General features: G+C 43.2%; 1 long non-coding RNA gene across 4 annotated transcripts; it reads left to right on the top strand.

Annotated features, from left to right (window-relative positions):
• LOC130145771 (uncharacterized) lies at positions 1-22,771 on the top strand. Of its 4 annotated transcripts, XR_008820690.1 has the most exons (8): positions 1-2,540; positions 2,850-2,923; positions 7,589-7,831; positions 14,251-14,443; positions 17,207-17,293; positions 19,433-19,532; positions 20,243-20,310; positions 22,197-22,771. It is a non-coding gene; the product is annotated as an uncharacterized LOC130145771 (long non-coding RNA). The 4 variants fall into 4 exon arrangements; XR_008820700.1 differs by lacking the exon at positions 7,589-7,831; XR_008820702.1 differs by lacking the exons at positions 7,589-7,831; positions 14,251-14,443.
• Positions 22,772-26,564: the final 3,793 nt, after the last annotated feature.

Below are 26,564 nucleotides of genomic sequence, written 5' to 3'. Positions count from 1 at the left end.
AAGACTTGGAATCCATGTCCGCTATTGATTTTACATGAAGAAAATGGTTCAGATCCATTTGAGTACTAGAAAGAGCCCATTTAGAAGCACAAAGTAGACCATAAAATCTATATGCTATAAAAAAGAAACCCCATTGCATACTGAGAGTTCATTTTATATCGCAGAGTTCATTTATGAACACATAGCTGATAATGGATAAAACCCCTGTTGTATTATGCTAAATCTAACCGCCCTTTGCCACACAGCAGACCAGGGGGTGAGGCAGGAGGACCTCTGGTCACCTGTGCGCAGCTCGGCTTTTGCTGGCCTGTCTCATGGCCAGAGCTGTCGAATGCGTCAGGCTGTGATAGCGCATGTTACACAGCAGCTGCTTCTGTAATTGAGAGAGACTTAACATCCCCCTTGTCTGTTACTAAAACACAGACCCTTTGTGGGTGCACAGCAGCACCTCTGGGATGTACCTACTCACATTGGACAAGTCTTTCCTAAACAACTACTGCTTCCTGAGAACACACAGCTCTGCACAAATGTACCAAAGCATCCCTTGGTACGGCACGTGAACACTTTTTTGTTAAGATGAGAGAGGATTCAGGTACACATCATTGAATTCAGAAAAGCAGTATTGCAAACCTAGTGTATTGGTATAACACACATACAACATATACATGGAGGTTATGCACCTGTGTAATATATACACACACCCTTATTCATGTTTTCGCAAGTTCAGGCTCACACCAGATTTGTTTCAGCAGGAAATATTTTGTAAGTAATGGCAGGAGATGTTAGTCAATACAATAGTTCTTTCCAGGACCATATGCCTGTTCAGACTTTGTGGAGAAATGATCAACGAAGATTCAGAGTTTGGCCTGGAAAGGTGGTGCACAGCAGGAACGCAAAAAGGTTGTCCTCAGGGATCAAAGGAGGCTTGCAGAGTGTCTGAATGCTGCCGACTTTTATCTCCCTGTATCACATTAATTCACAAAGGATCAGCCCCTAGAAACTAAAGATTTGTCAGTTTTGTCCCAGATATATTCCTTTCAGATAGATCTGTTACAGTTAGGCTTCTTATTGCCAATGGCTAGTTAGCTCAGATAAGTAGCTCCATCCCCTTACTACGCTTCCACCTGCAGCTACTTTCATACTGTGGTACTGAAGATACTCCTTTGCTTGTGAATAGCTGTGAGTAGGGGAAAGCAAACGGGGAGAGGTCCTTCTCCTTGCCCAGGTGGGAGGGTCAAATAGGAAAGTCTATCCCCCTGTCTTGCTCTTCTTCCCCTGGGGAGGGGCGGATAGTCTGTTTTGTGTCTGGGAAGAGAACACCAGATCCCCATGAGGACCAAAAAGGGCAGCTGTTCAGGGATGAGAACCTGTTTTTTTCTACTTGAGGGAGCTCCCAGTCAGCTACAGATCCAAGGTTGCCCCTACAACTTTTCTTCAAAGGGCCTCAAGAAGCACAGAAGACCCCTTAAGCTCAAAAGCTGGTTTCACATGAGCAGATAAATACTAAGTCAAGGCAAATTTTGTAACTGCAGAAAACTCGGACTGAAACCAGGCTCTGAAAGGTCTGTACCCACACCTGACCCTGGTCCTCTCTTGCAGGCTCTCTCCTGCTCAAATAACCTTTCACCAGCTTCCTGGGTCATGTTAAATGCTACACACTGTCCTTTGGCTCCCCACAATTATTTTTCTTTCCTTCACTTCAGGAGCTGTGCATTTGCTATTCCCAGCAATTTTCTAATCCCAGTTATGCCACAGCTTTCCAGTTCCCAAGATTTCTCATTTCTACTTGCTTTTTCTAGCTGTCTCTGTCCTTGGGAATCTTCCTTCCCACAAAGCAGGCTCATTTGCTCCCAGGAGGCACCGATTTCCCTTCCCCTCACTGTGTTCACTTAATGAGTTGTGTCTATTTCCAACATGGTGTATAACAGATAAAAACCATGAATAGCTTACATACTTTCTCTCTTTTTGGTGTTTTAGGAAGGGTGTATTTGGAGGGATACACGGCATTCAGTGTAGACACACTGCAGCACAATGTAAGAGCACCTTAACTATTGAAAACGCTTGTTTTAGGAAAAAAACATAGTAGTATTTTTTCATACAGCCCTAAAAAAATCGAATTCCTAGCCTATTTTGGGCTTCTAAAACTACTATGCAATAAACATAGCAAGTTAAATATACCCATATCATCACATGTGAACTTGCATGGGTGTGTATGATAAAAAAGGTGATGTATACCACATCTACATATATAAATACGAATTGTTTCAGGAATCAAGCTGTAGATCTTTTTCTTATAACCTAATGCAAATACAAATTCAACTGTAACTAGATGTGTGAACAAGAGGGTCGAAATGAGGACCTAGAACAAGTGGAAAGAGGAACAAATTCAGGTGTCTGAAGCTTTTTGCTACTTCTGCACCCCACGCCCTGCATGAGACCGAACAACATCTGCGAGCACACGCACCCGGTGGGATTCTGGGCACGCAGGGGTTGCCAGCCCGATGGTTTGGGTCTCTCTGCAGCATTTGGGAATCGGCCAGGTGAGACCACTTGATGGCTTATGTCGGGTTAGACCTTACTCCCTCACACAGCTCCTCCCGCATCTCTGCCAGCTCTAGTCATGTGGGAGGATCACCCCACAGCCACTCAGCCCCTAAAAGCAGCTGTTGTGTTATATTAAGTAGGATGCTTTAGTCAGGTTATTTTTCAGGCAGCTTCATCCACCCGGAAGCCGGACTTCAGGCAAACTGTTACAAAAACTTTCTTGAAGCTTCTGTAAGCCTGGGCTGATGTTTTGCTTAGCATAGATTTTAATCTAACAGCTCTGTTCTCTCTTGTTCCTTCTTTAGGTCATGATTCATCTCAGCCCTAATGATAATTCAGCATGAAACTGCAAAGCAGAGCGCGGCTTTCTGCAACTCAGGTAATTTCATATATGAAGTATTCCTCACCTTACTCTGCTCTCCCCTCTGGAGATGTTCCCTGGTGGAATGGCTGAGCTCCCTCACACCCCGTCCAGTCCCACCAGGGTGGTGAGGCCTGTGAGGCGATACGTATGGAGGACAGTACATAACCACAGGCAGTTAGCACTGCTGGCACCCTCTGTTGCTGGAGATGTCGCTCCTACGGAGGGGGTATGTTCAGGCTTCATTGTTCTGAAATGATGCACAGCATCTGGCCTTATAGACGGAAAAGACAGAAAAACTCATTTAAATTTTTTGCTACTAACCTATTTCAGTGTGCTTTATTTTCTTTTATCTTTCTTACAATGCAACAATTTTATATAGCTGTTCCACTTTGCAAGAACATTGTACTTGTTATACCTTTTGTTAGAGCGTGTCTCCTGGAGTGGGGGTCACGTATGGGTTTTTTCACAGAAACATTCCTTTTTCCTGCTCCGAAAATCTGGCTATTGAAGAAGTGGCATGACACGAAACAAAATTAGCCTCCTTCTTCTGGTAAAAGGCAACTTTCTGTTATTTTTGATGGAGTGCTTACCTGTTAAAATGGTGCTTTCAGTTTTATTTATATAAACGTGTTCAGGAAATGAATATGTGTTAGCCGAAGATAATATTTAAAGTGGCTTTGGTTTACTAAATTAAGTCAATATAGGTTTTCTAATCCAGAATTAAAGTGGCTTTAATTCATTTTAATTGATTTCAATGTCAAGTTAAAATATCATTGAAGGAAAGTTACTTCAAATAACAAAGCCCAGTGAGTTTGAGAGACTTTTCAGGTCAATCAGAGATGCGTCTACATGGAATTTTAGTGCAGATTTACAAAAGGGTCTGAATTTATGGAATGAGATGCAGTTCCAGCTGACCAGGTGTGCCTCCAGAAGGTACTGCACCAGAACAGGGAAGCGGAGCCATACTCCTGATGTCCCAAGGTCCACTGAGCCTTCAGGTGGGACATCTGGCTGGAAAGCCTCACAGCTCCCACCAGCCCGAGCACCTGAGCTCCCTTTGGCTGTAATGCAGGATGCTGGAGGGTGGACAGGCACAGAGCTGCCCTCACTGTTCCACTCTTGCTGAGGCTGCCCAGTGACCACCACACCACCGTGTCACAGCCAATAAAATACAGGCAGTGGTGCTCTTTGCAAGGAGCCCTGTGCTCTTACAGTCTGTATGGATTAAATATAAAAAAGTAAATCAAGTATTTAGAAAACTGCTCTAGCAACACAGAGAGCTAGAAACCTGAGGGCTCATGATTGCAAGCAGTGTCTCTCCTCTGTGCAGACAGGGCAAGTGTCTTGCGGGAGCTCATAAGTCACCAAAGTCTCTGTAGCATCAATTTACAGATTGAAATTAGTATTGATATTTTTATTGCCAAAACTGAAGGTTGTTAGAGTTTGGCAGCATATGATGGCAGATTCTGCCTTAATGGTTATTACAAAGCACTTGGATAATAGCTTCAAAAAAGACACCCCAAATTTAGTATGACTAAGTTGTTAAGATCACGATTGCCTGAGAGGGATAGTATTGTTAACCATTTCCATCATCACCTTTGTAACTGGGACTTTATAATGATTCAGCCATCGAATATCATTTAGCCAGTCAAACCTCACACAGGTTTTCAGCTGAGGACCTGTTGTCCGTGTTTATGAAAAAAATGTAAAGCTCGCAAAATATTTCATCATTACAGTGGAAGACAGGTCTTTCTTTGAGCATCAGCCAGAGTTCCTTCTGCACCAGGCTCAGCCCTAAAGCTTTGTCACACGGAGATGATAGTGTGGGTTCAGGCCTCTGGAAAAGCCACAAGCCATGTTTTTAGTTAAAAGGACAAACCATTAGAAGCGTGCTGACAAAGTCTCCTACTGGAGCAGCAGCTGATGATGCCAGACGACTTCATTGCTGGTATAGATTTAAATTAATTCCCTGCTGGTCTACTGATATTTATGCTATTGCTTTAGCTAGTAGAGCTGTATTGATCCAGACTGAGGGGGAAGGGGGGGGGGGGGGGGGGGGGCCGGGAGAAATCATCTCCAAACGATCATAGTTACCAGAAAATAAAAACAGAAACACAAAACAGGAGGGTGAGTTTTCACATGGAGCAGCTCTTGAAAATGGGTGAAGCAAAACAGAACAGAAAGGAACTCTTTTTGTGAACTACTTGGGGAGTTATTCCAGAATAGTTTCTATAATTAAATATTAATCCAACTGAATTTTCAAGTGTAGATAATGCTTGACTCCTATTCCTAGGAAAAGGATTAATTTCCAAGTCAATGTCTTCTCAGGATCCGTATTAACTGAAAATAGATCACTATGTGCAGAAACAATTGAAACAGAGATCACTCCAGCTCAAAGTCAGGTTAGCCTCTCAGTAAAGTCTGATGATTTTGTTTTGACCATGTTGCATTAACAGGGAAGGGCACCTTTTAAAACTGGATTCAGTCCTGTTCAGCATGGGGAAAAATTTTTAGTGTGGGTAGTCCATGCAGTGCTTCCTTTAACATCATATCTGCATTTCCAGCATCCTGGAATCAGCAGCTGAGCTCTGAGGAGCAGGTACTAACCGAGCCTGCTTCTCTGAGCTAATAGCTGATGCACAGTGTGGTTCCAAGGCATCTGCATGATGGGGTCCTGCTAATTTATAACATTTTTCACTGTTAATTAAAGGTGATGGGGAAATTTTCCTAAGATTGTTTCACTAATCCAGTTTACAGCACAGCCACAAAACAGTTGCATCAGCACAAGTGCAAAGGCAATGGACTGTGCCATAGGTGCAAAAATAAAAAGCAGGAACCTCTTAAATCAACTTTGCTGACACAGAAAATATAGCTTGGAACTATGTCCTGATTTTTCCATGGGGTTTATTATTTTTCAATTCCATAGTCTGAACTCTCATGTAACTGTGCATTCCCCTTTACAGAGAAGAATCTCGACTAATTATGTGTTATTATTCTGTCTGGACTTCAGAAGAAACAATGTATATGAATAATCGGTAGGAATTGAGTTGTAATTTAATAGGAAGCAAAGCGGTCTCTCAGTGCTTCCCACTGTGTGATTAACATTCTGTAAGGAACGCCTTCATGTTTGCCATACAGAAACAAAGTTTAGACTTTCCTTCTTCCCTGTAGAATAAGGGAAAGGGTAAACAAAGAAAATCAATTATAAGTGTTCCATTAATAAGAATGAAGATGGAATATATCTGTCACGGGGAAAAACCCTGGCTTGATTCCCGAGGGACTGCCTCTCAACAGTTTGGCTTAGCAAAGGCGTTTGAGCAGCTATTCTTGGTCAGATAAAGAGAGGCGCTGCTGGCAGCAAACACTCTGTGGAGACTTGAGATCTCTGCAGTATGCTCCCTGGCTGGGTCCAGATGCACTGATTCTCTAGGCACGAAAGCCCTATTTATTTCATCAGGTTTTTGGAGAAAGCTGTGGGCATATTCCCAGAATGATGAACATGGGATGAGATGATGGTAGAAATGACAATTATTTGAATAACGCTGAGAATGGTTTTCCTTTTGTTTCACCGTCATTGCTGAAATATTAATTACAAGCTAGGGCATTACATATTATTTATACTAATGTAAATAAATAACCACATAAATCCTAGCAGTCTTATTCCCCAGCAAGCACATATGCTATTAGGGCATATTTAAAAGAACAGAACCAAATAATTGCTAAATACAGAACCACTGCTTGAATTTATAACACCCTTTAGGGAATTAGTGTCCTCCCACTCCCTCAACAACAACAGAAATAGTTCATCCTACTGGCCAGACTAACTTCCAGACGACAGAATGTGACCAGCTGAAGCTGGTAGTTAGGATTACTACTCGTGGTGGCTATGGTTAAGCATATTTTGTGTAAGGTTTCAGAGAATCAAGGCCAAAATTGGCCTTGTCACCCTGTGACGAACACCTTTAACCTGGCTTAAACCCCTACAAACATATAGCAAATACCATGAGCTGTGCTTGGTATTGCTCTGATTAACTTTTTTTTCAAATTAATTCCATGTGTGGGCTTTCTTTTTCTAGAGTTCCTGGTTCCAGTTAAACTGGAAAGTCCCAATCACTTTCCAGTATGAAATGGCCACAGCTGGTGTTATCTAGGAATAGCTATTTCATGAGGACTTAATGAAAAGCATAAGCAGACCCAGGACGTATGTTTACAACAGAACCTATTAATTTCCACACAAGCTGAAGGTACTCAGTGGTTTGCAGGAGTGAGCTGCTCAGAAAACAGAGCCCCAGGGCCAGGGATTCGAAATCAGTGATAAGAAGGGTTTCTATTCTGTTTTAAAACTGATAAGTCAAGCCAGACCGAGTGCTAAATATTAATTTGTGAATGAGAAATGGAGAAATAATGAAAAGCTTAAGCTCTGTTACAGACGATAATTTCAAACATTACTTCAAATGCAAATATGTCTCTCCAGCTTATTTTTCTTCCATTATTTTCTTTAAAAAGTGGAGGCAGATTTTCAACATCATAAACTGCTTTCCATTTTTCTTCCATTAATGTACCTCCCCTTGAAAAGCACCAAGCGGCAGTCGGTACACAGAGGTAAGTACTCATCAGGGACAAGTAGGCATCAAGAGTTCCTGCATCTCACTACTGGATTTTGCCTTTTTCTGCCTTTAGGGAAAAGGTACCTCAGATATCTCAACCTTCTGGGTACACCCATGCAAATGGCAATCACAACGTTCACCTGCTTGGTGTAGGAACCCACCCTCTAAGAACCACCCTGATGACCCTCTAACACGGACCACCAGCGCTGGGTGGGACGTCAGGTGTCAGCTCTTGGCAGTGCCACCAGCTTCAGCCCCTCTGTGGACCTGCCCGGGGCTGCCCGTGGCACTGAAGCAGCTGCTTCTCGACTGCACGGTAAAATGTTTGTGGTTTTTCCTGGTTATTTTTAACACAGATCAGTTCACTGATCTTATTTTCCATGTGGCCTCGGGGGTGGCCTGGGGAGAAATGGTGGTGCTAAAACAAACGGTGTGAGATGGGAACAAGTGGCTGAAGGTCAAAACTGCTCCCGGCATGGGCCAGGAGGGCTGCGCCCGGAGCAGCGCTCTCACCCGACACAGGGATGTCAGTGCCTTTGGGTCCCTGGAGCATCTGCGTGTGGACCGGGGGCTCCGGCAATGAGCAGATGAAGGCTGGTGCAGAGGGACAGGCTGAGACTTTCAGTCTAACCCGCCCGGAGGCTCTGTAATTACAAACAGCCCATCAGTTGTGGCACTTGCGTAGAGTGTGGAAATTCAGACTCTTGTATGGTCATGGTCCTTCTTCAGCACTTTCCTTCTTTACATATACGTTATGAAGGCAGAGGCAGTGAGGCCCTTAGACACATGAAGTGTCATTTTGATACTGCAGTTAGATATCTTCAAAAGGTAAAATGTATCACCTGTGCATACTCCCAAGTAGTATTTAACTCTGCTTTTATTTGCTTAGCTTTTTCTTTTAAATTTGATTAAGAGCCTGAGGCTGGAAGACACTAGAAGAAATCAAAGCAAGCTTTACCCTCCTGTCACCTGCTATATAGTCATTCAAGCAGTTAATCCAGATCCTCTATGAGAATAACTGAAATGATATAGTGAAGAAGTCTTGCTTGGTCAGGTTTATCATTCACTTTATCATCTTTGCTTCCTTGAGAAGATGGTTTCTGAGTCTATATGAGAAGGTCAAACCCCTTTTGACCTTAAGGTTGCCAGCTGATTCAGGAGATCAGCAGAAATTCTAGGACACAGCTGTGGAGGTATGTGAGTGCACTATTTTTTAAAAAATTGGATTGTGACGAGAAAGTTATATATTTTCTTGACATCAGAACCAAGAAGCTTACAGATACTATGAATAAACAGATCTCATTTTATTTTTAAGGATTTTTTTAAGGTATTTTTTAAAAATAATTAATCTTCCAATCTATAAACCACTAGAAATGGAACAGTAATCTTAGCCCTATCTGGAATATTAAGAACTTGAAACATAGATGCTTGGCTCTTTATTTTAAGAGTCATAGAATGAGTATGAATAATATGCTAATTGTGAACCAATCTGCTAACATGGACACCTGCAACAACACACTTGCTCCATTACATGCAACAAAGTCTATAAATAAGCAGGTGAATTATACTTTCCTCTTTACAAGATATCAGTGTCACTAATAGCAAGCTGTGCATTCTCGATTAGTGATTATGTTGCTGTGATTAAGTTACTTCTGGTGCTTTAAAAATAACCTTGGCTATTCCTCTTGTCTCAGAATTGCCTGGCAGAAATCATTCACAGGAGCAATGCCTGTGTCACACAATATCTTTGCAATGCTACTGGATTAAGGACAGTCAGCGAGAAGAGTCCAAAGCACTTTCCAAGATTAGTTTCTCAGGAAAAGTGCTTTTGCCAGAAAACCTACGCTCCTAAGAGAGCGTAATCCACCATCTACTGAGAGTAACAACAATCTTACCGTGATATTAGATAAAAAGCAGGGTAGAAAAGCTCCTTGGACAGCATGCAGCACAGTAGTTGGATTGAAATGGGTTTATCCAACTTGGCATTTTTTCAAAAAATTGCTCTATTTTTTTAATAGTATTAACAACGCTGCAGAAGAGTTGAGTAGGTAAACTGACAGGCTGGTTTTGTCACTGGGTGCTATTTATACAATTTACACCATGCAGTTTTGCCACTGTGTGCTCCTTCTGACAAGGAGTGGGGATGCTATTGTGTTGGCTCATAGCGGAACAGGCAACTCAACGTGACCTCCAGATACTACGCCAGTGAATATGTCTGTGCTGCAGCCATATCTTGAATATTGAGTGCTGTTCTGGTTCCACGTTCTTGCCAATCTCATGAAATGATCTGCTAAAACGGGAAAAGGTACTGAAAGAGGTTGATGTGGATGTGCTTATCAACCTGTGCCATCCTGTTAATCTTAACAGCCAAATACTAGCAGTAATCTGGAATTAAAGACAATGTATTTGACTTCATTTTTTCAGGAAGTCTATATAAATTTTCTATTCTGCCCCTCTCTCTCTTGAATGACTGAAGAGGCCGTAGGAGAGAGCTGTTAAATAATGACCATTCTGAAGAAGATGAATAAGGAGCAGTTGCAACATTTCATAAGCAAAACCCTAGAATTAAATTGCTAGAAATAGATTTAAAACATCAAAGGAAACACTTTTTCATGCAGTTCATAGCTAAATTGAGTCACCTTTTGCCGCAAAGAAGTTGCAGGGCAGAAACCGTGAATGAGATTTAAGAGCAATTCTGGCAAGGATATTAGATGATAGGGATTCTTAACCTGACCTCAAACTGCAGTTTTTATGTTCCTGTGGCTTGTACATAGTAGTAGTTTCTGCTATTAGGGTATGACTTGAAGAGCACATACTCGTATATTCGGTGCTATGGAATACATATACCGTATTGTAACACAATTTATACCATCCAGATATTGTTTCTAGTATCCTGGCATTTAAGGAAGAAATAGAATATCGAAGTATACTTCTCCTTCAATTATTAGAAGATACGAGTGCACTGAAATGTATCAGTCTTTAAATCTGTACTATTAAAAATGTCATTAGTATGAATCTATATACAGACCATCACTATAATTTACAAGCAGGCCTCCAGACAGATGCAGATTCATTTAATAAAGTTACATATTTTTAGTCCATCAGGTTTATTCTGGATTCGGCTCTTTTATACTGGTGCATTTGAAATTCAAATGGAGCTGTGGCAGGATAGCATCTCTGTAACTGCTGTTCAGCAGGAGATGGCCTTGCCGGTGGCAGCAGGAGGCTTCTTCACTCAGCCCCTGGACCAGGAGCCTGTTCTCTCCTTGAACGCCACCAGGGCTTTTTCTTCAATATGCAGGTGTGGGGCAACCTCTTAAGTAATGAATGAGAACTGCTGAGCAGGGCACAAGAGCTTCCAAATTGAGAAATATCAGGTTTGTGTTGCTGTCCCTGTGCACTTACCACACAATAAATAATCCCTTGTGCTTGAAAAATACTCAGATACTTGATATGAAAAACGTAAACAACAAAAGTAGGGGGGGCTTTTTATTTAGGCATCAAAGTGTCCAAAGAAACAAACCTGATGGTATTATTTAACATACTTTTTTTTTGCTGCTACTTAATCTTTCTTATCTGTGCTGCTTGTACTTCAGCTCCCGGCCGTGCTAGGCAAGGGTTCGCTGGCCAAGCGGGGGCAGGGCAGGTAGGCAGCAATGCCCTTCCTCATCCCCATGGAGCCTGCAGCCCTGCTCCACGATGAGGCACCATCCCCGCAGCTGTGCGAGGGGCTCCAAGCCTCTGGCACCATCACTCACCCAAGGGTGTCCCGGGGCTCCGTGGTGGGGGGAGAGCATGGTGGGGGCTCTCCTTGCCTGGGAAGGGCCCAGCCCCTGCTGACCCTGGGCTCCTGCGCCTGCCGCCGCAGTGGTGGCCTTTCCCCACCATGGGTGCTGAGGACTGACGCGTTGTGACACACTGTCCCCTTGGCCTGGAGAGTGTCCCTGGTGCTGGGCTGCCCCGGTCCCCGCTCCGGCGGGGGGGCAGCCCCCCGGGGTGCTCGGAGAGGCACACGCTGGTGTCCAGGGGTGCAGTAATCTGCTGGAGGCTGCCCACTGGCAAGTAGGGTGATGTGCCTGTAGGGAGCTGGAGGTGCAGAGACCCTGACTGTTGGGGTGTCAGCTGCCATTTGCTGCTTCAAGGGGTCTTTAGCCAAAAAGGTGGCTCCTGGGCAGCTCTTCAGTGTCCTCCACTCCATGGAAGTGATCTAAGTGACAACTTGCAGGCCTTTCTCTAGAGCTAACTTTTTCTTTGGTTCACCCAGTAATTTTGTTGTGATTTTTTGAAATTATTTTTATTTTTATTTTTTATGCTGGTGAAAGGTACAGAGTAAGAGAGCCCCAGACCAAAGTCTGGCTGGCGTGCCTATCAGAGCTGCCTTGATTTCTGCCGATCCTCCAGCTGCTGGTTCCATCTGTTGTCTCCTGCTTTTTCTTTCGCTTGCAAACACCTTAGGGCACAAGCCACTTCTGTGTGTGAATCCAAAGGGACCAGTATGGTGCAATATAAATCCTCAGCGCTTCAGCAATACAGACGGTATTAAAAATGCACAGCAAGAGCAGTATATTTCCAAGCACATCTGAAACAGACTTCTAATCAATGAATAATCAAGGATAGCGCAGTGTTCATTAACACTCTAGTTAAACATACGTGGCAGCCCTGATTTGTGCACTGAACCTTTTTTTATCGTCGCTTTAATAGTTTTCTTTTTCCCAACCATCCCTAAAGGGCAGTATCTGAGTGTGTGATTGGCAGTGCTTGTCTGTGCATGCTTGCTGGCAAATGCTGATCTTCTGAGTAAGAGCTGAGCTGGTGGACACTGGCTCTGAATCACCAAGGGTTACTTGTTCAACAACATTTTGCTCCCAGCTCCTCCTCTTTACCCTTCAGCTGCTCCTCCCATCATGACTTGTGCCCATCTCTCCTCCTGTTCCCAGTCTGCTCTCCCATGCTCACTCCTCCTTCCTTTACTTTCCCAACAGCCGCTCCCCCAAGCTTTTCAGCTGGATTGTTTTGTGCTCTGTCACGCCAGGGTGGGAGCGCGCCCAGCCCCTGCTGGGCATCTCCAGGGCCTGGGGACAGCCGCCTGCTGTCATCTGCAATGGTCAGATGCAATGGCCATCTGCAGCGCTGTGCGGCTGGGAGGCAGCATGAGCAAACAGGGGCAGAGGCTGGCTTCGTCCTCAAGTCCTCACCTTCGTGGAAAAGTGTAGCCATTTAAAATACCAGTGTAGTTGAAGATGTGACGTACTTACACAAGCGGTGCTACGCTTGTTACGTGTGCTTATATAGGTATTGATTTTCATACAGGAAGGGGGATAACCTTTATTTTTCTTGTCTGTCTTTATGCTATGCAAACTTCTTCCACAACTGATAGTACATGTCTAACGACGGAAGCAGAAGACCAGCCTTCTCATTGGTATGGTTATATTTTGTACCGAAAAAGCCTAGTAAGTCACAGAGAGATAAAAGATGGGAAAACGTGACTGCTGTGTCATTGGACTATGGGTTAAATCATATGACTTCCAAATTTTCAGCAGCAACAAGACATGTAATGTCATTCAAAAGGCACTTCCAGTTGTGAGCAGCCACATGGTGGCCATCAGGGCTTCCTCAGCCCTCGCAAACGAGCTGCCTTGCTGGAGGGGTCTGTTCCTGAGGCGGAGGGAGATACCAGGCAATACTGCAGCTGTGGCACGTTCCGCTTTTTCTGCCTGCTTAGACTTGGTAGTTTGTTTTATTTTAAAACAGAGTTTCTCAAGGAACAACTGTGGTATCTGGGTGCAGCAGTCTGTGAATACAGGAGTGTATGAACTTGCTGCCAAGGTTTTTGCTGGAAGGCTGGGGAAAAAAACACCTGATGTTTTGTTTTACTGGGATTTACTGGTAGCAGTGTTAATGGTGCTGTTGATTTGATAAGAGGGTCATTGCAGATGGTCTGAAGATGGTAGGCCATGCTAAAGACTTTACCCTTAATATGCGATTTCTGTGCTTCCCCAGGTTTGACTCTGAGGGTTGTGCTTTGTCTGTTACTATGTAATGTGGTTTTGTTTGGGGGTTGGGGTTTTTTTTGCTATGCGAATGAATGTATTTGTCGGTACTTATGGCAGGTCTGAATTTGGTTAAAAAAAACCTGGAGGTCTCAGGAAAGCTACTATTTTATTGGAGTATTTATTGGCTTTGTCGACATCAGAATGACTTCTCTCGCGCTCAAGTTAAGGTAGTGACACTGTGAAATGGATTCAAAATTAACAGCCAAATGAACGCCGGTACTAATCTTTGCATGCTGCAGATCTCTAACACCACTCTTCCCAGTTGCCAGTCCCCCTGCTGCAGGTTGCCAGCCCTGCAGTGACAGATGGGGTGCCACATACCCCCACCTGGTGAGTAGTGTTTCTTCAGTCCACACTGTGGCATCTCGGTTTCAGCTGCAGATTTTGGCTTAGGCTGCCAGGCTGGGCTGGGACAGCTGAGGCATGGACACATGCTCTTCTGCCATCCCTGGGTGGAGTGGGGGAGGTCAGGAAATCAAATTCTGGGATTAGTAACACGATATACCACAGCGGGAAAGTGCATCAGGGCTCATCTACTGGATCCTGAACACTTCTGAGAGCATATTCAAAGTCTTTTGCTTTGGTGTGGGCTTTTGGTGTGGTTTTTGTTTGGGTTTTTGGGGTTTTTTTTTGGTTGGTTGGGATTTTATTTTATTTTATTTTATTTTATATTTTATTTCAGTGGACCGAGCTCCTCTGTGAATTACAGTCCAGTGAACTGTGGTAGAGCTGGCCTGTTCTCCCTGGGCTCGTGGAGCAAACTGCAGGAAGATATTAGGAAGAGTATCAGAACTCTGAAGTAGATGACCTGCAGCCACATTAATTATTGATTGTGTTAGAAGTCGATGAGTTGTGCTAAATTAATCTGTGCCAAGGTAATGTGAATTAAAAGCCGCTTAAATATTTAATTCTGGACTCTTTCTGTTTGGCAGAAATTTGAATGAAAGGCTACACGTGAGTCATGACTTTTCAGTAAAGACAAGCTATCAGAACAAAAGTAATATCTAGATGTAAATCACGATTTATTAGAGGAGAAACCTCTCGCATGTAAACATTTTAATGGAGGACTGGAAAGCTTTCCAGACGAAATTCTCTAAATGCAGGGTGATAGATGGAGATTTTCTTGTTATTAGTTCAATTCCTGCGTATTTTACTTTAATTAAACCTTGCTGCATTTGAGGTAGTGCATGAGGCACTGTGGGGAGAGAGAGCCTGGAAGCCTGTAGGAAGCAAAGGAGGACTCTTGGCTGAGTCTCCATATGTTTGCTGCAGCAATGCACCACTGTACAGCTGGAGCACAGCTTGAGTGAAATGAATCTGTAGATGACTGGTGAGAGGAAATAAGGGGGCTAGATCTGACATTGGAGATATATATATGTGTGTGCGTATATATATCAGGCAAAAGAATTTGCTTATGGTTCTGCATGGGGGGCTTGTATTACTAGGGGAGGACTCAGGGAGCCAGAGCCCTGCATGTCAGCAGCACCAGTTAAAGTGCCTTTGACAGTGAGATAAGTCCTGTTGAATAAAAAGGTTAGCATCACTCCATCTGAAGAAGGGCCACTTGGATCTCCTCAGCATGCTGAGATTGTGCTGCATTGCCCCACAAATTTTTTTTAAGGACTTTGTGGTATCATTAATACAGTTTTGAAGGTTGACACGCATTCTTGATTGGTTTAGGTGCCGCAGCTCCAAATAAATCCTTCCCTGGCTTCTCCCAGCTTCTCTACAGAGAAACATCCTTAATGTAAAGCAGGCCTGGTCCTGAAGTAGAAATGCATTTTATTTCAGCATTGTCGTGCATACAGGCTAGAGTTATCTTTAATGAGAAGAGAAGGCTCCTGCCCACTGCAGTTTCTTCCTTCCCTTTTGTCTCACTTCATTCCTCCATGTACCAGAGAGTGCTTTGGCAGCCGAGGGTATTTGTCTTGTTTTTTCTCACCCTTCACAAAGGCTGTCCTCTGCTTAACATGCACATTTTTTCCTTCAGAGCCATTTTCCTCCGTAGGCTCGCTGAGCTGGCCAGCTGCCAAACAGTAGGGTGAGCTGCATGAAAAAGCCTTGATCATTGACAGGCTGTCTTACAATTTCTTTCTTGTATTCAAGATGCAGATGGATGTTATTAGAAAGGTTTTTCCTTTGAGTGTGCGTGGCTTGTCCGCATGCCCGAGATTAGTGCTCAGTACTCATATAATGCTTTTCATCCTCAAAGGGGCTTTACAAGCACCAGGCCGCAGAACGCCCCTGCGAGGTAGGTGCACACGTTTTGTTATGTGCTTTACAACAAGGAGGGACACATGTTTGTGACTTGTTCAAAGATGTATCACACAGCAAGCATTATAAAGGAAGGAAATCTTTACACTTTCCTAATGTTCCTCTTTGATGTTTTCCTGTCTAAAAAAATCTTAAGATTTCACCATGGCAACATGTTTTTCCATACGAAAGAAGCGATTAGTGACATCAAAAATTAAAATGTATCTCAGGTTATGGTAGTACTAGATAAATATGCAGCATTTCTAAAATTTATGAGGCCAAATTTCCTACTGCACTAAGCTTCAATTAATACAGCAGAACAGGAGCCTAAGGGGATCATCAGAGACCCAAGTCTGATAGAAGATTTGGAGCGCTTGCCTCAAACCATACTTCAAAACAGAGGGAAATGATTTTAAGAGGAGTGATGAAAAATGCCTGTCTTCTCAGTTGAAAGGACAGTGCAGGATTCCCCCCCCATACACCCCTTTAACTGCACGATTATAATTAAGACAGCTACAGTAACAGCAACAGCCTCAGTATGAGCTGCCTTCTCCTGAAAGCTCTTGTAATATTGCATCTCATCTTAGTGAGGGGGCTGAAATAAGCCATGGCTGTGAAAGACATCTTTCTTTATAATTACGTATTCTCCCTGAGCTTTCACTGGCATGGCTGCGTTGGCATGCTTCACCTTGCACAGGCAAGCCAAGGAAAGTTTCAAGTGGCAACCAGCATACATAATCCGGCTAGGGCCAAGCTCGTGTGAGATGTGGTTTCTCAACTAGGTTGGCAAGCCCTTGAAGGGTGTCTAATAATTGGCGTTAAGGGTCTTCGTAGCCTTGCTGAGCCTCGAGACCTGCACAGGTAGCTGGAGGATATCAGCTTGGAAAACAGTAGCCACCTTGGCCCCGTAAGGAGCAGGCAGGAGCGCCGGGATGGTGAGGCACTCGTCCTGAGCAAGCCGGCGGGGGCTGGCTGGCTGGGGGGGGGGCGGTAAGCACACAGATTCACTTGGTAGACATACACCCACTTTATGCTTTTTGGGTAAATAGATTGAGAATAGCCATCTAGCTCAAGTCATGAGGAGGGGCAAGCTAGATAGGCTAACGCAAGTGTTTATTTTAATTCTGTTCCATCTTCCCTATTTTGACTAAGCTTTGTTTCCTTTAAGATTATTTTTTTTCACTGAGTAGATAAACACATAAACAGTAAAAAAAGGTGCTCTGCAGCATCTCAGGAAAGATATTGGGAATTAGTTACTGAACTCTCTGGTGGAGCGGAGAGGACCGCATGCCCACGCTGCATACCGTAAGGGTAAAGGAGTGGAATGGTATAAACTAGTTGTGCTTTTTTTAACTCCAAAAAGGGGGTCCTTACTTGTTTTCCAGAATAATTCTACATTTGGATCTTATCTCCTTCTTACTACTCTGGGAAAGGTATCTGGCCCCACAAATTACTCTGGAGAAAAGGGAAATGTAAGTTCTTTTCTGGTTTTCTGACCACTCTGCGGTGTTTCAAATGAACTTAGGTAAATGTTGGACAGATATAGTCTTGAAAATTATTTTGTGGGAAATTACAGTTGGAACAAGCTACCACATTTTTATGGAGTCCACATCCACAGCCTTGAATGTCAGCTACCCTATTTCACTTTATGATCTTGTAAGTGAGTACATATAGGCCAATTAGGCATTTTCAGTTGCCTTCAAAAGGGTTGCATTTAATCTTAAATATCTGGGGCAAAGAGATACTCTACCAGGGCTATGAAGTACCTGCGTGGGTTTTATGACAAAATGTACATATGCTGATTGCAAAACCATGAGCTGTTTAATATCTCAGAGCTATGTAATGATTTGGATATGTTCAGTACTTTTAGTCCTCTTTAAAAACGACAAAACCAAAGATTTGAAAACACTGCGGAATGGGTTCAGTCCACTGGTGGACCAGGATTTTTTTTCAGATTCCCTTGCATCTTATCCACCTACAAATCCTTTTCTTATTTCCCGCAAGACTATCCTTGGAACTGTCAGGTTTGAAGCTCCCACAAAGTGAAGTGCAACTTGACTCCCACGTGCACAGATCTTTGGAGATCTAACCACAGCAGGAAAATATTTCCCCTAGCCTCAGTGTCTGTCTCCAAGTTCAAATTAACTGAATACCCATACTATTATTGCTGGGTTCGAAAAAACATGATATTTTTGCTTGGAAGGGCCCTCTTTGCAATGTGAAGATGCGCTGATGTGTGTTTTTAATCAAATGTATTTACATTACCCAGGAGTATCAACCCAGTATCTGGCTCAGAGATTTACATGTGCGGCGAGTGGGACCCTCACCGCAAGTGTATTGGTGATGAGCGTGGGTTAAGAATTACAGGTGCTTCAGATAAAACTTCAGAAAGTCTGTCTGGATATAACAAAATATCCATGCAAATATTTAACTTTGGGAGCATTGGTTTTATTTTTGGAACGCAAGGGACCAAGACAAATTAATTAAAAATGAAATGTTCTCTTGTGCTTCAAGTCCTCTCCTCCACAGCACAAGGAATCTAACTTCATACCTGAGCGCAACGGTAATGCGAAGGCTGGAGGCAAAGCTGTTAGCTGTTCACATCGATGGAATGAAGCTACACAGCTCGCTTCCACCTGAGAGAAGAGCCATTGTAAAGATGTGTGCGTGGCTAACAAGACACAGATGTCGCCACTGGCTGAACAGGGGAAGATTGTTCTGTGGCCGGTCACGCACCCTTCCCCAGGAGCCAGCTAGGCCCGCCTGAGACAGGTCTGTCTTCCTGGGGTTCCGACAGTGCACCCCCAGAAAGCCAGAGACTAAGAGGGGCGCATCGATCCTGTGCTGCAACACTGCGAGATCTCCCTGGGACCCTGGTGGGGATCAGGGACATGGAGTGGGTCCTTAGCTCTTTCAAACTGGCAGGATTTTGTTGATCTCATTAAAATACATGGATTTAAATCAGGTGAGGACCTGGACTGCAGCACAACAGTAGAGTGAAGCAGAAGTGAGCCACCCTAGCTCTTCTGCCGCTGCAGAATCTGCTTCCTCACGTGGGTGCTGATTACACACAAACAAGAGCACATGGGTGCCAAGCCCCACTCTCCAGATGATTTGTGGGAGGATTCTTCTGAAGCATTTCAAATCCCAGGGACTAAATACACAGAGCTGTCTCCATTCCGGCTAGCTTGAGCTGAAAGAAAATAAACAAAAATTTAGATAACAGGAGTATGCTTATTGTGGCAGTGTACAGGGCTCTCATCGTGCCAGTCAGATGCCAGCATATGTCAGCAGCCTTTTAAGTTGCTAATCGCACAGAAAAGGGAAAATTCCTAGCAGCGAGCTTCATCCTGACAAAATTTTCAAGAGTTCATGTTTTTCAAAAATGTACATCTTCCAAAGTGTCACTTGATTTCCCAAAACCGACTAATCGCCACTACCCCTTTAGGTACAATTGCTTCCTGTGTTTCAGTTTCTCTTCCTGACTTAGAAGACATGTTTACAAGATACACTTGGTCGGCTACAGATGTTCATTGGCAACTTCCCTGTGCTAGTTGCTCTGCTAAGCACAGTAACAATGAAAGAGGTAATTTTTTTATTTTTTATTTTAGATTTGCTCTGGAAATGAAAAGTGAAGCAGACAGCAGGTCTCCATGTTTCCCCAGCAGTGGCACAGCGGCAACAGTGGATGTTCTCTGCACAAATCAGCTGGTACGGCAGTAGGAAGACGGTGTTTATCACAGCTACCTGCAGAATGGTTAAGGAATACTTGAAGTAGCTACTTCCTAAATGAAACAAATGGGGAAATTAACACAAAAAACTGAGGGAAAGTGATAATTTATTGCTGTCTTTCTTAAATATAGATCCAGGTAACACAAGGAACACGCTGTATAGAATTCCATCCCACAGTCAGTGACTGCCTACCTGTGCAGGCCACTTATTTTTGTCTGTTTCTTCACGTCTCTGTTTTTGTATTCCTCAAGGATTCCTTGCTCCAACTTAATTTAATGCTTAAACTTATCATTGTGTATTTGTACAGAAGCTGAAGGTCCCAGTGGAAATAGGGATTTCTTTGTATTAAGTTCTTTACATAAAGAAGGGAACGGAAAGTCTTAATTTTCACTACTGTCATTACGGGTGATGGTAGAGTCTGTGTGAAACAAACTTGGTCATAACCATGTTTTGAACACAAACTATTTTTTTTTCTATGATCTGTCTAATAAGACTATTCTTGGACGGTGGATGCAGGGAGGAGCTCTGCACACACAAAGTTGGGCATATTGTCGTGAAAATGTCCAGAATGATCAGGACGATTCCATGATAAGCTTAGGTCACCTTGGTAACTTACCTCATGTCAATCTGTCTGCAATATGCTTCCTTGGTATAAGGTAAAACTAGTTTTTAATGCTGTTTTATTCCAGGTACTGGATGGTTTCTTCCTGGAAAAATAAATGGAACATAAACTGATGGAGTGTGGTATCACTGATTTGTAAGTAACAAAAATATTAACTTTTTTAGCATTTACTGAACTTAAAGTTGATTCTATCCATTTAAATTGGTACCTAGTACTTGTCACATTGTGATATAGGTGTGAATATGCTTTGCCAGGATATGTATGCACAGCACAGAAACATTCACTGAAGTTCACACCCACACATCCCCATATGCTTTGAGCAGATCTAGATGGTGACTGAAGGATGAAGAAGCCTGAACCGCATAAACAGCGTACACAATGACTATTAATTTCACAGCAAGGGAATAATTTATAAAGGTTGTTAGGAAGCAATGTAAATGCAAATGCTCTTCTAATAAGCACCGGCAGTATCATGTTGGAAGGTATTTGTGATGCAGTATAGCACGTTAAAGCGAGCGGGGAAGAGCGCGGGTGAATTCTGCGGAAGATGGTGACAAGAGTGAAGAGGTGGCAGCTGACGGGAATGTGGCATCTGGGGACTCGGTCCAAGGAACAGTTCTAGCACAGGCTGCCTTAGCGCTGCAGTGAGTAGTGCTTGGTGGCTGAGCGAGGGCAGGCAATATCTGGAATAATCAATCAATAATTTGTTATGAAAAAACGCTGCCAACTGTAAACTTAATTTGTAGAATAACGCCCTGCAGTAATGCCAAAAGTTATGAATACATTCAGATTTCTTGAAACAGTTAGTACAGACTGAAGCCAAACACTTCAATCGTCTATAATAAAGCTGACTTTTAGAAAAACAGGTTTCTGATGGTAGACAGCGAAAACTGGGCAATCACTACGGAATCCTAATACTGAAAATAGCACATTTGGAGTGAAAGGTCTTAATACAAAGTTAACAAATTTTTCTCTTATAAATATTTCATATCTTTGTGTAGGAATGAAATTCCTGCCTCCTTTGTGTTTCATTTTCCTTGCAGAGCTTTACATGTTTTATTTATCATTCTGCATGATCTATTAGATAACTTTATCATCCTAATGTTTTCTGAAAAGCAGTATCGTGGATATTAATGATCATCTGGCTATCTGTCGTTAATATATATGAGTTAAATTCTTTTAAAGACTTGGCCAGCTTTAAATAAACACTAATCCTCTCTAGATTTACTTCTAGACAATTTCCTCTTTTCGTTCTTGGGCACAATCATGTAATGTTTGGGTTGTAGAAACTTCAAAAGATTATTTTAAACAACTTGATTACAGTAATATTAGAAAGAGTAAGTTTGTAGTTTCTTTTAGGGAATATATTGGTTTGAAAACAGAATACTGCAATGTAAGTTTACGCTTTAATTTGTTCAGTAATGAAAACTATAAAAGGTAGTGAATAAGAGTGAAATATTTTTTTTCTTATTTGGGGTGCTATTTACTGAAATATAGTTTTAGAAATACGTGTGACACCGAATATATTTTCCACAAAACTGTGTTATAGCACACTGTCAACAGTTGAAATCACTCCTATGTGGATCCTGCCTGTATTAGACTGTGGATGACTCTTTGCAAAGGAGTAGAGTGCATTTTTTAACCTATATGTCGTTCAGAGAGTGTCACCTTGGTTTTGGTCCATTGGATACCTTTGCCGCTGTGTGGCAGGTGCCACTCAAGAACCACCGCAGGGCACCGCTCCTTGCTGGCAGCTTGTCCTGGGCACCCCAGCACCAAAGCACAGACTTTCTTGCCATGTGCTTTGCGCCACCCCACTGAAACAACCTCTTTCACTACACATCCTGATGATGACAAAAAGATGCTATTTGACTGTTTCTATGTCTGTGGTTAATTTTCTGTTTAAAAAACCTCACAATGCTGTTAGTGTTGTTAGTGACAGCACTTTGCAGTGCTTTCCTTATGTCTCAGAACATTTTACCTAAGAAGCTGAGCCAATAGTTTTGTGCCTCTTTTCACAGAAGGAGAAGCTGGAGCAGATGATGATGAAGCGAGGTCCTGAGCACCCCTTTCCCAGTGGAGGTACCAGGACAGGAGACTCACAATCATCTCGCATCATCACTTCCACCCCTGAGGGATTAGGGGCACGCCTGTATCATGGTTACAAGCATGAATGAAGCTTGCGCAGACGTATCTGGGCTTACTTCAGAAGCACAGGCTTGGCCTTCAAGAGTTCCTGCTCATGTGTTCAGTGTTCATACAGTATGTAGTACAACAGCATCCATCACTATGTCTCCCAGGTGCTGCTGCAATACAGATGTCAGCCACCTTTCCTTTTGCCTGGGCACCTTTATCAGTGCCGCTGAAGGGAAGGAACACTGTGTGGGCTGTAAATTCCTCGCCAAAGACCATGTAAATACTTGGACAGTTAGTTCATGCTGGTCCCTGAGCTGCCGCTGTGAAGTATTAAACTAACTAGTTAAAGATGGTTTGCATGCATTTGCAGCTACAGCGGAAGTCGAATGATAAATATTCCCAACCTACTTGCAAATAGTGGCAAATTCTGAATAAATGTATGAAATGCAGTACTCACAAATTCTTCTCTTTTTCCTTTAAGAACAACAACAAAAAAAGAGACAAATTTTGCTTTATGGCACAGGTCAGTTTCTCTTTTATAACCTTTTGAATTTTGTACTGCCTTACACGTACAATAGGACTGTAAATCTACAGTAAACATTCAAGGATTATTTTAGCACAGTCTGTGTGAAGTTGCTGACACCTTTCTATCCTACCCTCCAGTGCAGGGGCACCGAGTGGTGGTTATATACTGTGCCTTACTGTGCCTGTATGTCAGTGATCGCTGGTTAACAAATAGCCACCTAACTATAGGATGTTGTGCAAAAACCTAACAAACAAAATCCCCAAAGAAACAAACAAACCCACATGCCCTTCATCATGCTGTAAAAGACGATAACAACTGGAATTGCAAATAGTAATGATCCCATCCGTGTAAAAACCCCCAAAGGAGAGAGAGAGCATTCTTGGAAACGCTGCCATCTCAAAAGACAGAGCACAGGGGCTGATCTTGTTCAGAGGAGAGTCTCCCCTCGGTAGTGGCCTTACTTGTACTTGGAATCATTCATCTTGGACTTAAAATCCAATAAAATTGGCTTCTGCCCAGCCCGACGGGGATGGCTGTGGTTCTCAAGGTCAGCTCTGGGGTGGGTCAGCAGGCCGATCCCTCCGTTCCCCTTTGCCGCCCACCTCCCCAAATGGCTGTGAGCAGCTTTGTGTGGCTGCGGAGGAGGAGGACGTGCCCAGGCAGAGCCGGGAAGGAGCCGGCCAGTTCTGGGGGCTGAAGCTCAGCGACTTGAATCTGCTTCAGCTGCCTTGACATCTCCAGAAGATAGACAAAAATGAGTATTTATCCAAAGAAAGGGGATAAAAGGACATCCATGGGTTTCTATCCATACCAACTGGATGTGATTTACTCAACTCCCCAAAGAGGTGATGTTGTGGTTCCCTGCCAGGGCAGAACGGCCTCTCCTGAGCAAACCTGTGGTCTCTCCTGAGTTTAACTGGGGGTGGGAGATAGCTGGTGTCATGAATAAAAAGCCATGCAGCTAACTCAAGTGCAAGCCTTTCAAAGTGTGAGTATCTTTAAAAATAAGGGTTAGCAAATAAACAGAGCTCACAGGAATGCTGAATTTCTTCCCTTGGCATTTTACTATTTGTCCTGACCATTTCAATTTATCCCTTAAAAGAAATGGAGAGATTCAGCAAGGTAGAAACTGTATTTCTAAGGCAAAATACTTTCCTAAAGGATTTTAGCATAGTGTTTAGCTATAGCTCTCCGAAAGCATATTATGCTTAGCTGTCATATTTTGAGTTGCAGCCTTTTCATATTGCTGAAACATCAATACTGTATGTACTGCATTTAATGTATATAGTTAACTCTTGGTTTCCTAGTGTATATATGGGTTAGGAAACATATGTAATGTAACAACACGATCGGTGCAAACACACACACCCCCCATCCCCCCCAAGTGATTATGAATCAAGCTGCACAATGCAAACTGAGGAATAACCAGAAAGGAAACGCAAAACGAATGGCAGGTCTTGGTTCATGTGTGTATTCTAAAACACACTGATCTGCTGTTGAGGTTAGAAAACAAGAAAGATGGTGAGACTAAGAGAATGTGAAAGTTGCCGAAACATTTGATGCTGTATTTTTTTCTTAATATTTGCATGAAAAATAGGGGTTTCTAGTGACAATAATACGTGTTCTCTAATAATTATTGTCCTTAATCTGTATCTTAATTATTTTTTTCTGTTTTTTTTCCCCCTCCCTATTCAGATGTGAGAAGTACTCTCATTTCAGCTAGAAAAAAACAGCATAAAGGACAGACTTGTACCCACCATGATATAAACAATCAGAAGCATCTGCCTTATACAAATATGTTGCTTACAGACACTGAAAAGGTGTTAACGCAACACAGTCTTAAATATTATCAAGAGATTGTTGAGCGTATTTGTTCATAGTTCTCTAGCTTTTGTTAATTCATGCCCGTTTCTAACAATCCCCGTAGCGTGAGTTAGGCCTTTGACATCTGTTTGTAACGACTGAGATTTGTTACACCATTTGTTACACCGGTCAGAGCACAATTAGAGCCCCTGGAACCCCATCAGTTGAAGTTAAATATTGCTGTGAATCACAGGTATTGTGTCACCAGATAACACAACAAAAAATTAATCAGTGAAACACTTCGCTTGATACTGTTATATCTAAGAGGTCTGAAATGAAAGATAATTGCATATTAAAATAGAGTGGGTAGCTCTGTTTTGATGTAGAGATATGAAGATGTCAGGCAAGCTCCTCTGTAGCAGGAGGTGATGGGTGCCCTGAAGTGATTGAGGAGCCCAGGAGAGCATTCCTTGCATTCCTGCGGGACTTGCCCTATCCCTGTATCCCACAAAAAAAGGGAATTGTAGCAAGCAATTGAGTTGGGAGGCTGAGCTTCAGAAAAGCTGGCGCTCCCCTAGAATGCCAGGCTTGATTAATTTGAAGAAAGGATACTTTCTGGATGATGAATGCAAGGCATATTACAAAGTGTTGTTTTTTTAGGGCAACAGACATTACATTTTCAATCTGTTCGTTAAAGCAAATAAATAATCCCCCGTGAGGACTACTAATAAGCACAATGCGGTCAGGATGTGGAGCCCTCCCTAGTCTTTTCCCATAGTCTGCCCAGAATTGTTGGTATTCGCTGCAAAAATATTTTGCTGACACAGATGAGTGGGATTGTCCCAAGGAGTTATCTTTGTTAATGAGCCATATCTAGAAATTCGGTAGGTTTGGTAGGTGACTGCCTGAAGCCACAGGCTCTTCGAGAGCCAAGTGCGTGTAAAAGTGTTATGATTTTTTCTCCTGAGACCAGGAGTTTTGTAAGGGGGAAAAATGGTTATCCCTTTGACTTGTTACAAATAAAAAATTGCAGAGACTAAAATACAACTAACCGTTGTGATTAAAAGGTGTAACACCCCCAGCGAGTGGAAATGGAGCAGATTCCTTAACGTGGATGTTATTTACGTTGCGTGATCCGTATCAGCAAAGGATGCTTGTTGCTTGTAAAAGCAAATACATTAATAGTATTACGCTGCCCTTAAACAGCACATCAATAATATTTCCACAACTAGCGTTTGTCAAGCCGCTGTCGAGACGTGCTCGGTGTGGTGGCAAAACAAAGAAAATCAGCCATGTTGCGAGACCTTTATCCTTTAAAACCTTAAGTTCACGTGAGAAGCAGCAGCCGCTCGATAACCCCCCTCCCCCCAAAAAATGTGAAATTAAAGATTACCCACTCAAAAAAACGTGAAATCAAAGATGACCCACCCCAAAAACGTGAAATTAAAGATTTCACACCCATCCCTTCCTCGCCATCATCCCAGATCGCGATGACAGAGGGGACAGCCGGCATGCAGAGATTACTTTTGAAGAAGAGTGACAACAGGTGGCCTCGCCCAAGCAGGGAGTTCCCAGATCGAGCCTTGATTTTATTTATTTATTTATTTATTTATTTATTTTTTTTTTTTTAATGTCCAGCTCGCTCATCGCCGGTATCCAGAGGATGCATCCGTGGAGCGGCGAAGATGATGCACACGGGCAGGATTCGCTTTTAGGGTTAAAAACCGGATTCTCGGGGGGCGGGGGGATGCTGAGGCAGCGCTGCTGGCGGGGTCTCGGATGGGGGGGGACGGACGGGTCGCTGGGGGCCGCGGCCGGCGGGAGACCCCGCCGGCCGCGGCCCCCAGCGACCCGCCCCCCCCCCCCCCCCCCCCCCGCCTCCCTCCCCCGTCCCGCCTCCCCGCCGCTCCGCCTCCCCGAGCCA

The sequence above is a fragment of the Falco biarmicus genome, chromosome 1 (genome assembly GCF_023638135.1).
Source record: "Falco biarmicus isolate bFalBia1 chromosome 1, bFalBia1.pri, whole genome shotgun sequence".
NCBI lineage: Eukaryota > Metazoa > Chordata > Aves > Falconiformes > Falconidae > Falco > Falco biarmicus.
This window is presented reverse-complemented; position numbering and strand designations above follow the sequence as displayed.